This window comes from Quercus robur, chromosome 8 (assembly GCF_932294415.1).
Source record: "Quercus robur chromosome 8, dhQueRobu3.1, whole genome shotgun sequence".
NCBI lineage: Eukaryota > Viridiplantae > Streptophyta > Magnoliopsida > Fagales > Fagaceae > Quercus > Quercus robur.
Window position 1 is genome coordinate 9,360,172 of NC_065541.1, and position 13,044 is coordinate 9,373,215.

Genomic DNA, 13,044 nt, shown 5'->3' on the forward strand with positions numbered 1-13,044 from the left:
AACCCTGAAAATAATGGAATAAAAACATTTTAAATTAAATTGTCTAAAATACCCTTATTATAAAATTACAAATACACTTGATAAGAATTAGTTTAACAAACCCAATCTTGAACAGAGGACCTCCAACAAACCCAATCTCTCTTCTTCTTCTTTTTTGTAAATAAAATTGCTTTCATTTCATTGTATAGAAGTAGCTACATAAGTAATCAATTGGTCTTTCAAAAATTCTTATGAGTCTTCAATCAAGTGTCCCACAATTGTAAAATTTGACCAACAAACTACAATCTTACTTGAACAATGGTAAAATAATGGTAAAATACTCAATTTTTTCATAGTCCTCAATCTTGATTTAATATCTGGTTTTGCTCTTAACTCAACATTAGGTAATTTGGTTTAAAGGATATATCATTGAACAAAACTTTGAATCTTATACATATCATCTATTATCTATCTTCTGGTGTTTATCTTCTTAGCAGACTTTGAATTATTTCCAACTCCATCCTCTTTATCTGCTTGTGGCTGTTTCAAACTCTATCTTATCACCTCCTTTATTTTTTAATTTGCTTATGACTGCTTGTGTAATCCATACACGACAAGTTGGTTAACACTTATAAAAATCCTATTTTATTGTTTTTGAAATCGCAAATATAAAACAAAAGTTTTAGAGCAAAATAAATATAATTTCAGAACAGCCTATTGAATTGCAAATAAAGTTTTTTGTTTGTTCTGTCCTTCTATGCTTGTTTTTTAAAGCGCATAAAGGACACCAACAGGTTTTTGAAGTTTTTGAAAACGCAAAAAATAGTAGAGAGAGAAAAAAAGGGGGGCAGTACCTATGGAATCGCAGAGATCTAGGAGGGGAGAGAAAAATTCTTAAGAAGAGAGAGCAGCAACTGAGAGGAAAGAAAGTCCGTACCTGTAGAAATAGGAAATATCTAGTAGTAGGAGATTAAAAGTTTTGAGAGAAGGGACATAAAATATTTCAAAAGGGACGGAGATAGAAAATTTTTGAGAGGGAGATGAAAATTTTGGAGAAGCGGGTAAGAGGGGATATTTTGGGAATTTTGTTAATTGAGCGTGTTATTAAGTGAAGGAATAGGAATTCAGGCCTTTTAATAAGGAATGACTATTCCTCATTTTAAGGAATAACTATTCATAAGGAATAATTATTCCTTGTAATAAAAACTTTACCAAACAACCGTATAACTAAACCATAGGATTAGTTATTACATTACAGTGTCTATTACAATCTACCAAACGTGCCCTAACAAACAAATTAATCACTAACAAATAAATTAATCACAATATACTAACAAATAAACTAATCACAATATACTAACAAATAAATTAATCACTAATAAATAAATTAATCACTATATACTAACAAATAAATTAATCACTACAACAAATATACTAACAAATAAACTAATCACCCTCTAAAAAAAAAAAAAAAACTAATCACAATATACTAACAAATAAATTAATCACAATATTTACACTAACAAAAAAAAAAAAAAAAAAAAAAAAACATAACTTTTCCTAATATGTTCTAAATTTTTCTTTAAAAAAAAAACTAACAAATAATCACAATATTGTATACCTCAGATGTTGTGTGAGATGAGTGTAATGAGTGAAGAGCTTACTGAGAAAGTAGTGAGTGAAGAGTTACTGAGAAAGTAGAGTCTGAGAGTGCATAGTGAGATGGACAAAGAGGGAAAACAGGTCCCAGCTGGGACCCACAGCAACACGTGGAGGGCTGGGGACCATTCATAAAAATCGAGTCCAGTAGGCTCGATTTCTAGCTCAGTACCCACGTGACCGTCAGATGAGATCAGACATAGAAATCGAGTTCAATGAACTCGGTTTCTATACATAGAAATCAAGTTTAATGAACTCGATTTCTATGTATAGAAACCGAGTTCAATAAACTCGGTTTGCTACTTTGTCTACATCAGCTTTTTGGGTAAATTGAGTCAACTGGACTCGAATTGTTAGAAATGAAATAAGTTTGAAACGTTGTCTAACTTATAATATAGTATGGGTTTTATAGTTATTTTTAAAAAAAAAAACCCCTCCAATAGCTTTAAGAAGTTCCATTGAAATTTCTCCTCCTCTTAAAAAGTCATTATCGATAAAGGTGTTGAAACCCTTGTCACATAAAGCTTGATGTAAATCACCTGTAAAATTATAGCGGGTCTTAAGAAAACATCATACATGAATTTGGGAGAGAAAGAAGAGGAGGAGGCTCCGTCGTTGATCTGAGGAGCCATAGGAATAATCTATGAGCAAAAAGTTGAGAAAATATGGAGAGAAGAAATTTGTGATGAGATATCGGATTTCGGCCGACTAATGGAAATCAGCCGGTACTGAACTTGAACCGAGAAACGTCATAGATCGATTATCTTTCTCCAACTAAAGCAAATCGGACTCGGACTCGGACTCAGACTCTTTTTCCTCCTCTCAGCCTCAAACTGACGACGAAAATGCAGGGTGGGATGAGCTCTGTGCTAATGGATCGGAAGCTTAAACTCAGGGGGAGAGAGAGATATCTGAGATCTAAACTCTTGAAGAAATAAAAAAATAAAAAATAAAAGTCAAAATAGGCTTTTTTTTATATATATAATCTATATATATATATATATATAACCGAAACTTCTGCTAGCACCACAATTTTCCACGTCAGCATCATTTAAAAAAAAAATACAAAAATACAAAAATTCTGATTTTTTTTTTTCTCTAAAAGCCGATAATCACTTTAAAAAAAAAAAATTCCAAATTCCCATTACAAAACCGATACCGATACTTCTTCAAAAGAATCAAAACCTAAACCTAAAACTGACGCTTCTTCAAAATCTCTCCTCTTCTCACACGCAGCATCACCTTCCCCTAAACCTAAAACTCACACTTTTCTTCCCCCAAAATCAAAACCCAAAACTCAGATTCTCCCACCACCGCTGCCGCCTCCACGGATTGCCGCCACCACGGGTCACCGCCACTGCATCTTTTGGTTTTCCTCTCCCTATTATGCAACTCATTCTCTACATTGAAAATCAAAATCCATACCGAATGCCTAGGTACGCTTGCTTTCCTCTTTCTCTTTTCTCTGATTTTAAGTTTTTCAATTGAAATCAAACAGAGTAAAGGCAGCCTACTTAATGATGAAAACAGAGGAAATATTTCTCTTTTTTTTTCTTTTTTTTTTTTTAAATAAAAAGAATTTGTGAGTTTGTTTAACAGGTTGTGAAATTAAGGACAATTATAAAAAACCTCTTCAAGTCATTTGTCAATTTGAAATGTACTTGATAATGAAAGATTGGCATAACATTGTGGCTTAGAAAATATGCTTTCTGAAACTATTTTTGCTATGTCGACATTTGACATTAACAAATCTGTGGTTGGCTCTTTCAGGGGGGCAAAGCTCTCCATGGCCTGAGCTCTAAGAGAAAGCAGATGTTGGAAGATGTAAGCCTACTCAAGAATTTAAAGATAAATGAAACTGAGTCAGGTACATTGACTTGACATGTGACTTAAAATTCATCTGTATATATTAGCTTTATACCGTTTGATACTCTTGCTGGAAGTCATCAACTATATGTAATATTTCTCCTCTCCTCCAAAGACATGGAAACCAGGTGGTCCCTATTGGATTTGGGTTGGATATTTCTGCTTAGATGAAAGCATTATCTCTCCCTTGAATCTCAATGGCTACCCGCATGATTTCACCTTTGCTTAATTTGTCTCATGTTGGAATTTCTTTCTATCCTATTCTTTTGTTATGTTCAGAATTGATTTTCTTTTGAGTATTTGGGTTAATCTCCATATTTATATTAATATTGTTTTCGTGGGTTTGGTTTTGATTTAGGAAGAACAGATGCTTGACATTGATTTGTAAAACCTTTGCTTTTTTTAATTAGGGTTATTTTAGGTAGGGTATCGATGGTTGTTTTTCTTTGATTTTTTAAATTCCTCAATTTAAATTATTTAACAAATTTACCATCTTTGGCTCATATATTTGTTTCACGTTGACCTTTAGTTCTTTGCAGTTCAATTTTCAGTTGCTTATTTTGAATTCTCATATATTATATTTGTTCCTTCCCCTAAGCCTAGGTACGCTTGCTTTCCTAGATATTTACTCCTTCCAGGTACAACATTAATTGGTTTCATAGTATTGTTCGTTACATATTTACATATCCAAAGCTGAATACAAGAAAATCCTGTGGGTTTGTAATACTTATTAAACCAAATATAAGAGTACATTATGATTATTGTAATATATTACTTCATAATATTTGTATTTATCTCATTTTTAATATTACTTTATAATATTACATGTTTCATCTAATATTAGAGCCAATTTAGCTTTCAATAATTGAAATTTGAGAAATGTTTAAACCTTAATATGTTAACGTTTGATTTAAAACAATCCCGTGCATCGCACGGGTTAGCGACTAGTAATAAAATAAAAAGGAAAGACACGTTAAAGCTCCCCACGTTTGTATCTATTTAATACTTGTCATTGATATTGATTTTAATTTTTTTTTTTTTGGTGAATTGATTTTAAACTTTTTGGTCTTCTTTGGATTTTTTATGTTATGAATAACTAAAAATAATAATTTTATGAACCAATTTACAAGCTTATACAACCTAATTTCAAGTTTATAAAAATATACTTTTAGACAAATATAAATATATAGTTAATTCGAGCTCTCGTGTTCACGAGCTTATTCACAAACACATTATTATGTTCGAAATTGGCTCATTTAATAATTAAGTCTAAAGTTGAGCTTGAACTTGGATTGTTTCAATAAATCACATAAATGATGGAATATTTGATTATTTTCAATTTTCAATTCATGATCTTGATTACTTCTAGTTTTTGTACAATTCTTCCATTGTTACAAAGCAAAGAGAGAGAGTTTTGAGTGTGTCTAGTTGAATCATGAAATGAAACAGTTCAACTTGGGTTGAAAAGATGAAAGAACCACACACAAACATAGATTCTTAATTCCTAATTAGGAGTAGGATGTCGGAATCCTAATTCCTAAAGGGAGAGAAAAAATAACCAAAACAAATGAACGACGTCATTTTTTATGTAACCTGATCCAAAATGACCAAAGAGTAAGATGAAAGATTTTGGATTTGGGTTTTTATTGAATTATTATCTATAAGTCAAATTGGGTTCAAAGAGTAGAAATCCTGACTCAGTGCAAAACGTTAACTATTGGAAAAAGCAAAAAAAATTAACTCAAATCTAAAATAAACAAGCAATTTATGTAAGTAATCAGTTTTAGTTGAATAGCCTCAGGGATTGAAGTTAAATATGTACCACCTTTATCTTAAAGCAACAGACATTTAGATTTTCGCTCAATGATAGAAAAACTCCCATTGATTACTGCCAAAAAAAAAAAAAAAAAAGAGTAAAGAAACTCAAAATCTCTGAGGTTAACCATTATGTATTAGTTTATATGCATAACATGATCGAGGGCTATAATACCTAGTATCACAATTGATAAAAAATCAATACAAACTAATAAAAATTTCATGTTTTTACAGATATTTAAAGAATCACATATCCTAGACACAAACAACAACATTCAAATTGCAAACCCAACATCAATATATGGTGTGTTGAACATTTTCTTCATCTGAACAAATTCCTCAATATAAAAAGAAAATTATTGGTCATTTCCAGCACCCAAGGATCCATTGTACAAGAAGAGTCAAGTATGAGAGGGACAGGCACACACAAATAGAGAGATATGTGTATGTTTCACTTTACTTATAGAATAGAGTCAGGATCGTAGAATCTTTTGTAGCAAATTAAATGCTCTTGATGCACTAGTTGAATTCCCAACTAAATCAATAAGCAATTCATCGAGCTTGGGAATCTCAATGATAAATAATATTTACCACTGACTTGCTGCAATATACTGTAGGCACTTCCATTTCAGCTTTTCCACTTTCTGCATTTGAAAATTCTAGCTGTTAAGAATAAACCCCAAAGACAACCAATGAAATTGGAAATTAAGTTCTTAATATCAGATTTTGGTTCCTACTTCCAAGTGTGTGTTGAAATCAAATAAATTGACATTTAAAGTCACAAATATCAATAGTTTATAACAATATCACGAACAAACTAAGTTCGTTAAATAACTTTTTTTTTTTTTGAGAAAAGTTCGTTAAATAACTTGAATACTAAGAGATTGTACACTATGATTTCTTTTACCTCTACAACTCTTTTAACTTTGATAGGTGCTCTTCAGGAATGTGTACCAAAGAGGGAGCCTGATGGCTGCAAGTTTTTTGAGACTCATGCTAGTTACGAGTTATAAAGGAATAATATTCATTAATCATCCAACCTGTTATTCCAAATGAAACTAGACCAGCACTCAAGCAGTCAAGCATTGCTGATAAATAGAAGTACCAACCTTCACACAAGTAAAAAAAGCAAATGTTCACCGAGACACTTATCACGGAGAAAACAATGGTGCTGGATAATCTATTTCAGAAAAAAATATGATTACATACACATCAAAGACTAGTCACTCTCAACACATGAGCATACACTGCAATATTTGATAATACACAGCTTTATTTCTCTAAAAGAAGCATGTATATTCAATTTTTTCTTAGAAATTGTACTTTCAAATCTAACATAATTCCTTTTTGCTAGAGAAAAAGGAACCTATTTTTAAATGAAGGCCATACCTCATCTATGCCTTTGCCAGTCTTAAGTTTGTTATGCATTGTGTGCCAATTATATTCCAGAACATGAGAATATGCATTAGTATATATTGAAGTGTTGGTGCACTCAGCATTTTTGAAATTTTATGACAAATTTTGCACTCTAAAATAACACAGATGGAATCATAAAATTATAATGCAGAAAACAATAGAATTAAACCAACTTAATCAAAACACAGAAAACACAATAAAAAAATTTTAATCTAATATCTCCAAACTTATTTTTCAACTTTGAATTTATGCAACATGAACTTGAACAAGGGCCATGGATATGACACAGCTGACACACACTAACATGGGCAGATCATGGGAAAATAAGACAATAACATTAATCTGTTTCTGTTTGTGTGTTCTAACACTTGTAAGTAATAATATTTACAAGTACCTATGTGTGTGTTTCTGGCCAATTAAGCTAACAATTTAGTCCAGTACATTATTAAAATAGTGGCTGTCAAACGCATAATCAAGGATGAGTCACAATGCAAAAATTTAATGACAAATTCCAACAGCAAATCAAATTTTGCCTTTCTTAGATGTCAAGATATGCATTGCTTGCACATTGCGTAATTTTTTAAAGCAATTACCTCACTGCACTATCAGCAGCCCTGGCCCTGTCCCTGTCCTGGATGCAGGAAAAGTAATTTCGAGAAGTAAGAAAACACATATTCCCTTCATGCCATGACAAGGGTCAACATTCCCAGCTTTTACCTAATATATCTGTACCTTGTCAAAGTTGAGGAATATTTATTTTCATATTACAGATAACAAACTTTTTTTTTTGTTTTATCACATCAGTTACAAGAGATATATTGAATTTTATGCTCATTTAAATGTTGAAGTAGGGTGAAGATTGGACTTACGAAAGATAATTGTAATAACACCTGATGCATTTTTTTTAAAGTTGTATAAAACAAGCTCAAAACTTTAACTGCAAAGAGAAAAAAACCATCTAAGGAGAAATATTATTTTTTAAACAAAAGAATAATAAAGATATAAGGTATACCTGATTCAGCAAGAGGTTAAGTACAGCAGAACATGCAAAATCATTAAGAAGCTCTGTATCTTATTGAACAATGCTTGTATAGATACATCATGGGTTGCAAGACATGGTGAAAATCCCTCAGTGAACATTCAAGGAATGATTGTGCGGATTCAAGGCACCAATCAAACTTGAAAGTGAAACCACAGTTCTTGCATCTTCCAACCAGAAACTAGTGCCTAAATTGTGCAGCTGTACCACTATGCCCTAATAATTCTGATTAAGAATTTTTGACATTTAATCAAATGTGTACTATGAATGGCATAAAATAAAATATTTTTAAAAGGACATTTAACAGAAAAATCATAGTCCAAAAATATGGAATTGCTTGAACTGATCAAGTAAATGAACGAGTATTTTGAATTGGGAGGGAAGATTTACATGCAAAATTAACATTATATATACATGAGATTTTCTTTTTGCTAAGTATTTACTTGATTTTGTCATTTTGCTAAGTATGTACTTGATATTTGAACTTAATCATTGATTACAATAGGTACAAAATTAACAAAAGGGGAAAGGAAAAATAAATGCAACAAGAAACTTTTTTTTTTTTTAATTGGAAGCACGAACCTATTGAGTTTTGAAACCATGACCTCACCCTCAATTCCATTGTTATTGGAGGAGATAGTGCCAATTGAGCTATAGCTCATTGGTCGTAAATGACCCCTTCTCCATAGTATTTTTATTTATAAGAAAGTTCCATGCATATTGTTTGTACAGGATATACAAGCATAACTATTTGGTCATGAACAATGTTTACTTTTCTCTTCAAGGCATTCCAATAATAAGTTCTTGAGGTGATTTTTATATAAGTATATATATATATATATATATATATTCAAAATTGAATTTGTATAGATCAGTAACATGAAGTGAAATAAGTAAGAGAATGCCAAAGAACCATAGAAAATTACTATAAATAAAACTAATTGGAGATAATCCTAAATTTATTCAGAAAGGATTTGCAAGTAGGTGAGACTTGAAATGGTTACAGAGCTATAGTCTTCAAAGGGATAGAAGATTTTTTCAAAGCTAAAAATATAGAGATTTATTCTAATGTCTACAAAATAAGGACATCAACTCCCAAAGAAAAGGCTTACATCTCTAAAGTCGAGTGCCTTGTAAAAAAAAGAAAAAGAAAACGGCCTTTTAAACCTCTCTCTCTCTCTCTCTCTGCAGAAAAAAATAGGCAACTTTAGCGCCAAGCTGCCAACCCATATCTACTTCTACCCTTAATGTTCCCACAAATGAAACAAAAACACTTGTTGTGTACCATAACCAGCTCCAGAAACATGTTCTTTCTTGGGTCATTAATAGTAATAGTAATAGGAGAAGGAGTGAAGGGAAGTGGTTGGTATAGGCTTCGGAACCAATAACAGTGCAGTGGCAGCAATGGAAGGTTAAATTTTTTTAGGAGATAAGCAGCTGTGGTGGATCCGACCACACTTTCTTTTCACAGAAAAGTTTCCTATTTTCTATTATATATGTTCTTATATTTAATCATTCAATTGTTTGTAGATTAGACACTGAATTTGGATTTGGATTACAGCTCACAAGAGCTTAAGCTGTGAATTTTAATAATTAGTAGACTAATTGGAGATAGGAACTTAGGATTGCCAGTTTGATACCATGATGTGTCCTGATGCTATGATAAAGGAGAGTCAATTTAATCATTTAACTATTAGTTAAAGTTGATGGGAGATAGAATAGAATCTGAATTTGGATCACTGTTTAGATATCATGCTAAATTATCACTTGTTGCAAAAGTTTAAACTCAGAATTTTAATAATATTTCAACAATTAGTGCAATTAATTGGAGATAGCTACCTAGGATAACCTATATCATACCATGATATCATGGTAAGCTATCATTTATTGGAAAAGCTTAAATTGTTAATTTTAATAATCTTTTAACTATTAGTAGATTAATTGGGGATAGGAACTTTGGATCACCTGTATAATACCATGATGAACTATTTCTTATCTGCTTATTCAGATAAAAAAGCCTATATTTAATCGTTTAACTATTACTTTAAGACAGATGTCTTACAAGGTTGTGTTTCACAAGAATGGCAATCTAAAGCTTGAGTGTCCAACCATAGTCAAGCAGTTTGCAGCAGAGGAGATATCTGCACCAGTCTTGAGGAAGCTTGTGGAGGATGCATCCAAGTTTCTGAATGATGAGGTGAGTAAAACAGTGATCACATGCCTGCGTACTTCAATGATTTGTGAAGGATGGCGACCAAAGATGCAGGCCGCATTGTAGGGTTAGATGTTCTGCAAATTATTAATGAACGTACTGTTGCTACGCTTGCCTATGGGTTTGAGAAGAAAAACAATGAGACCAATCTGGTTTTTGACCTTGGAGGTGGTACCTTTGATGTTTCAGGTATGACAACTGCTTTGTTACATCTCTTTTAGGAATTTTATGTTATCGGTAAGTTACATGTGCAACTGTTGAAAAATCTCACCCACGGCCCATTTTTATGGGAGGAGTGTCGTTGGAGGTAGAGTTCATAAAATATTTTTGGCTTCTCTCTTGCTAGTCCATTTCATATGTTTATTTCAACTTGTTGGAACAAGACAAATGAGCAGAGCTTTCACTTATATTCTTTGTTTTCTGATCCATTAGCTGTTACTAAATTGGCAACAGAGAATAAATTGGCAAAAACAGAAGCTTGGGAATCAAAACACACACTGATACTTCATAGAGGAAAATCACAGACTAGCATTTGTCAAAAGGCATACCTGTCTAAAAAATTTCAACACAATTCTTCAAACTTGACCCTTGTCAGAGTGGTGTCAATGTGTTTTGGGCCATTTACAATGGAGGTAATGAAAGGTAAACTGGAAAAACAAAAGTATATTCTCAGTAAATATGAAAAAGAGAGATCAACTTATAGAAAGAAGTTATAGAAACTGCCACATACCTAATATTGGTCTGAGTCAAAGACGACAGCTCCATTTTCACTTTCTCAGCACTCTCAGTGAGACATAGAGCTTGCTTGTCTTTAGAGGACAAGTTGAAACTGCCTTGAGTGATGCAAAGCTTTCCTTCAAAGATATAGATGGAGTAATCCTCGTTGGTGATTCAACTTGCATACCAGCTGTTCAGGAACTAGTGAGGAAGATGACTGGAAAAGAGCCCAATATGACTGTAAATCCTAATGAAGTTGTTGTTCTTGGAGCTGCAGTTCAGGTTCGTCCTTTTCTCCTATTGAAACCATGACCTCACACTCCATTCCATTATTATCGGAGGAAGAAGTACCAAATGAGCTATAATTCATTGGTAATAAGTGACCTCTTCTCCACAGTAATTTTATTTATAAGAAAGTTATAGTCATGAATATTGTTTGTACATGTTAAAAGCAATGCTGAAACAGATGTGTGTCTTCTGCAGCAGCAAGTGTCCAAGCATGAAACTAGCACTCAGTGTCAGGGGGAGTCGCAGGGATGTGCAGCTCAGCATGTGTTGCAGCATCAGGGTGCAGCCCAGCGTGCACCATAGGAGCAGGGAAGACTGCAATTGAATGCAGGCCACAATGCATCCCAGTATCACCAGAAAGACAGAGTTGCAAGCCTGAGCAATGAAGACTTGGAAGATTTGTTGGAGTCAATTCCTTATCATGATCAGATTATACATTCTATACAAGGAATGAAGCCAAGTGGACTGACAGTTACAAGTTAATGTACATGTATCATAGCTAGGAGTGTTTTTTATTGTAACAACTATCTCCTTGAAATCAGGGGAGTTAGTTATTTTGTTTTTCTTTATACATAATCTTATATAAAAGGATAGGTACAGATTTTTAGGCATTTATTCATTCATTGTAATCATTTTTCAATCAATGAAAAGTTAGTTTCTATTTAGAGAGAGCTTTTTTACAGTACAGGATATACAAGCATAACTATTTGCTCATTAACAATGTTTACTTTTCTCTACAAGGCATTCTAATAATACGTTCCCAAGGTGACACTTTTTGTGTGGGTGGGTGTGTGTGTGTGTATTCAAAATTGAATCTGTATATATCAGCAAATCCAAGTGAAATAAGTAAGAGAATGCCAAAGAACCATAGAAAATTACTATAATAAAACTAGTTGGAGGTTATCCTAAATTTATTCACAAAGTACTTGCAAGTAGGTGAGACATGAAATGGTTACAGAGCTATGGTCTTCAAAGGGATAGAAGGCTTGTTCATAGGCACAGATATAGAGATTGATTCAGATGTCTGCAAAATAAGGACATCAAGTACCAAAGAAAAGACTTACATCTGTAACCAGCTCCATCAAGTACGAGGTCATCAAAATACCAGAACAGAGGATCCTAGGGAAAAAAAACTCATATGAATGAGGAATTGCTTTCATCAACAGCTACGGAAATCAACCCAACAATGTTGAAGTTGTGGCTCTGTCATCCTTACTGATTCAAGTGTTTGCAATAAATACTTGAGCAACAATCCTATAATTGAGCATTTAATTAATAGAAATAGAAAGAGAAGTACCCAAAGATGCAACTATATAAGTGTTTTTGGCGACGTCTGGCATAGGGTGGTCGATGGTTTCTTCTTCGCCGTCCACATAGATGTCCGGAATCTCCTCCATTGTTGACAGCCCATTGATCCATATCAGAGCCACAACAACTATGCCTAGCACTTGGACGCGGCAAGTGAAAAACATCAGATTTTTGGGGACAACAGATACACTCTACACGTACCACCTTCTTGGATGGTTTTTAACCCAATCCATCACAACCAAACCCAAATCCTTAATTTCACATATTACCTCAACATAATTTAGTTCAGATTTTTGAAGAACTCTAAGATGTCACTTCATTCCTTTCTTTCATCTCCCTAACAACCAAACAGAATAATAATTTCCAAATTCAGCTAATAAAAAAGAGAAAAAATGGTCTTTAATATTTTAAATGTATCAATTTAATTTCTAAACTTTTAATATTGTATCAAAATAATCATCATTATTGAGCGGTATTTGAACAAAATTGGCGTGGTTAACATTAATATCAAAATAGTATTTTTATGCCACTTAAAGCTATCTGTGGGTTATCATGTGTCTTTAATTATAAAATATTTACTTTTCAAAAAAAATATAAAATATTTAGAAATATGAAAATTTTCTTTCCTTTTGTTTTCCTTTCGCTTTTTGGGAGAGCAAACAACGTTTAAATCTTAGCTTGAACGACATTTGAAAAGCATACTATCTACCTAGCTTTAAAATGGAAATTTTTAAAAAACAAAAAG

The 13,044-nt window shown here is 32.7% G+C and overlaps 1 protein-coding gene across 3 annotated transcripts in view; it reads right to left on the reverse strand.

The window, feature by feature from the left end:
* The window catches only part of LOC126694481 (disease resistance protein RUN1-like), a 106,269-nt gene extending 93,631 nt beyond the window's left edge, over positions 1-12,638 (reverse strand). The window contains exons 1-3 of one of the 3 annotated variants that reach the window (XR_007645794.1): positions 12,289-12,638; positions 12,056-12,206; positions 10,717-11,380 (exon numbers count right to left, since the gene is read on the reverse strand). The gene's annotated coding sequence lies outside the window, so the exon portion shown is untranslated. Of the gene's footprint in view, positions 1-10,716; positions 11,718-12,055; positions 12,250-12,288 lie in introns of those variants that run through there. The other 2 variants (XR_007645793.1, XR_007645792.1) reach the window with 2 other exon arrangements.
* Positions 12,639-13,044: the final 406 nt, after the last annotated feature.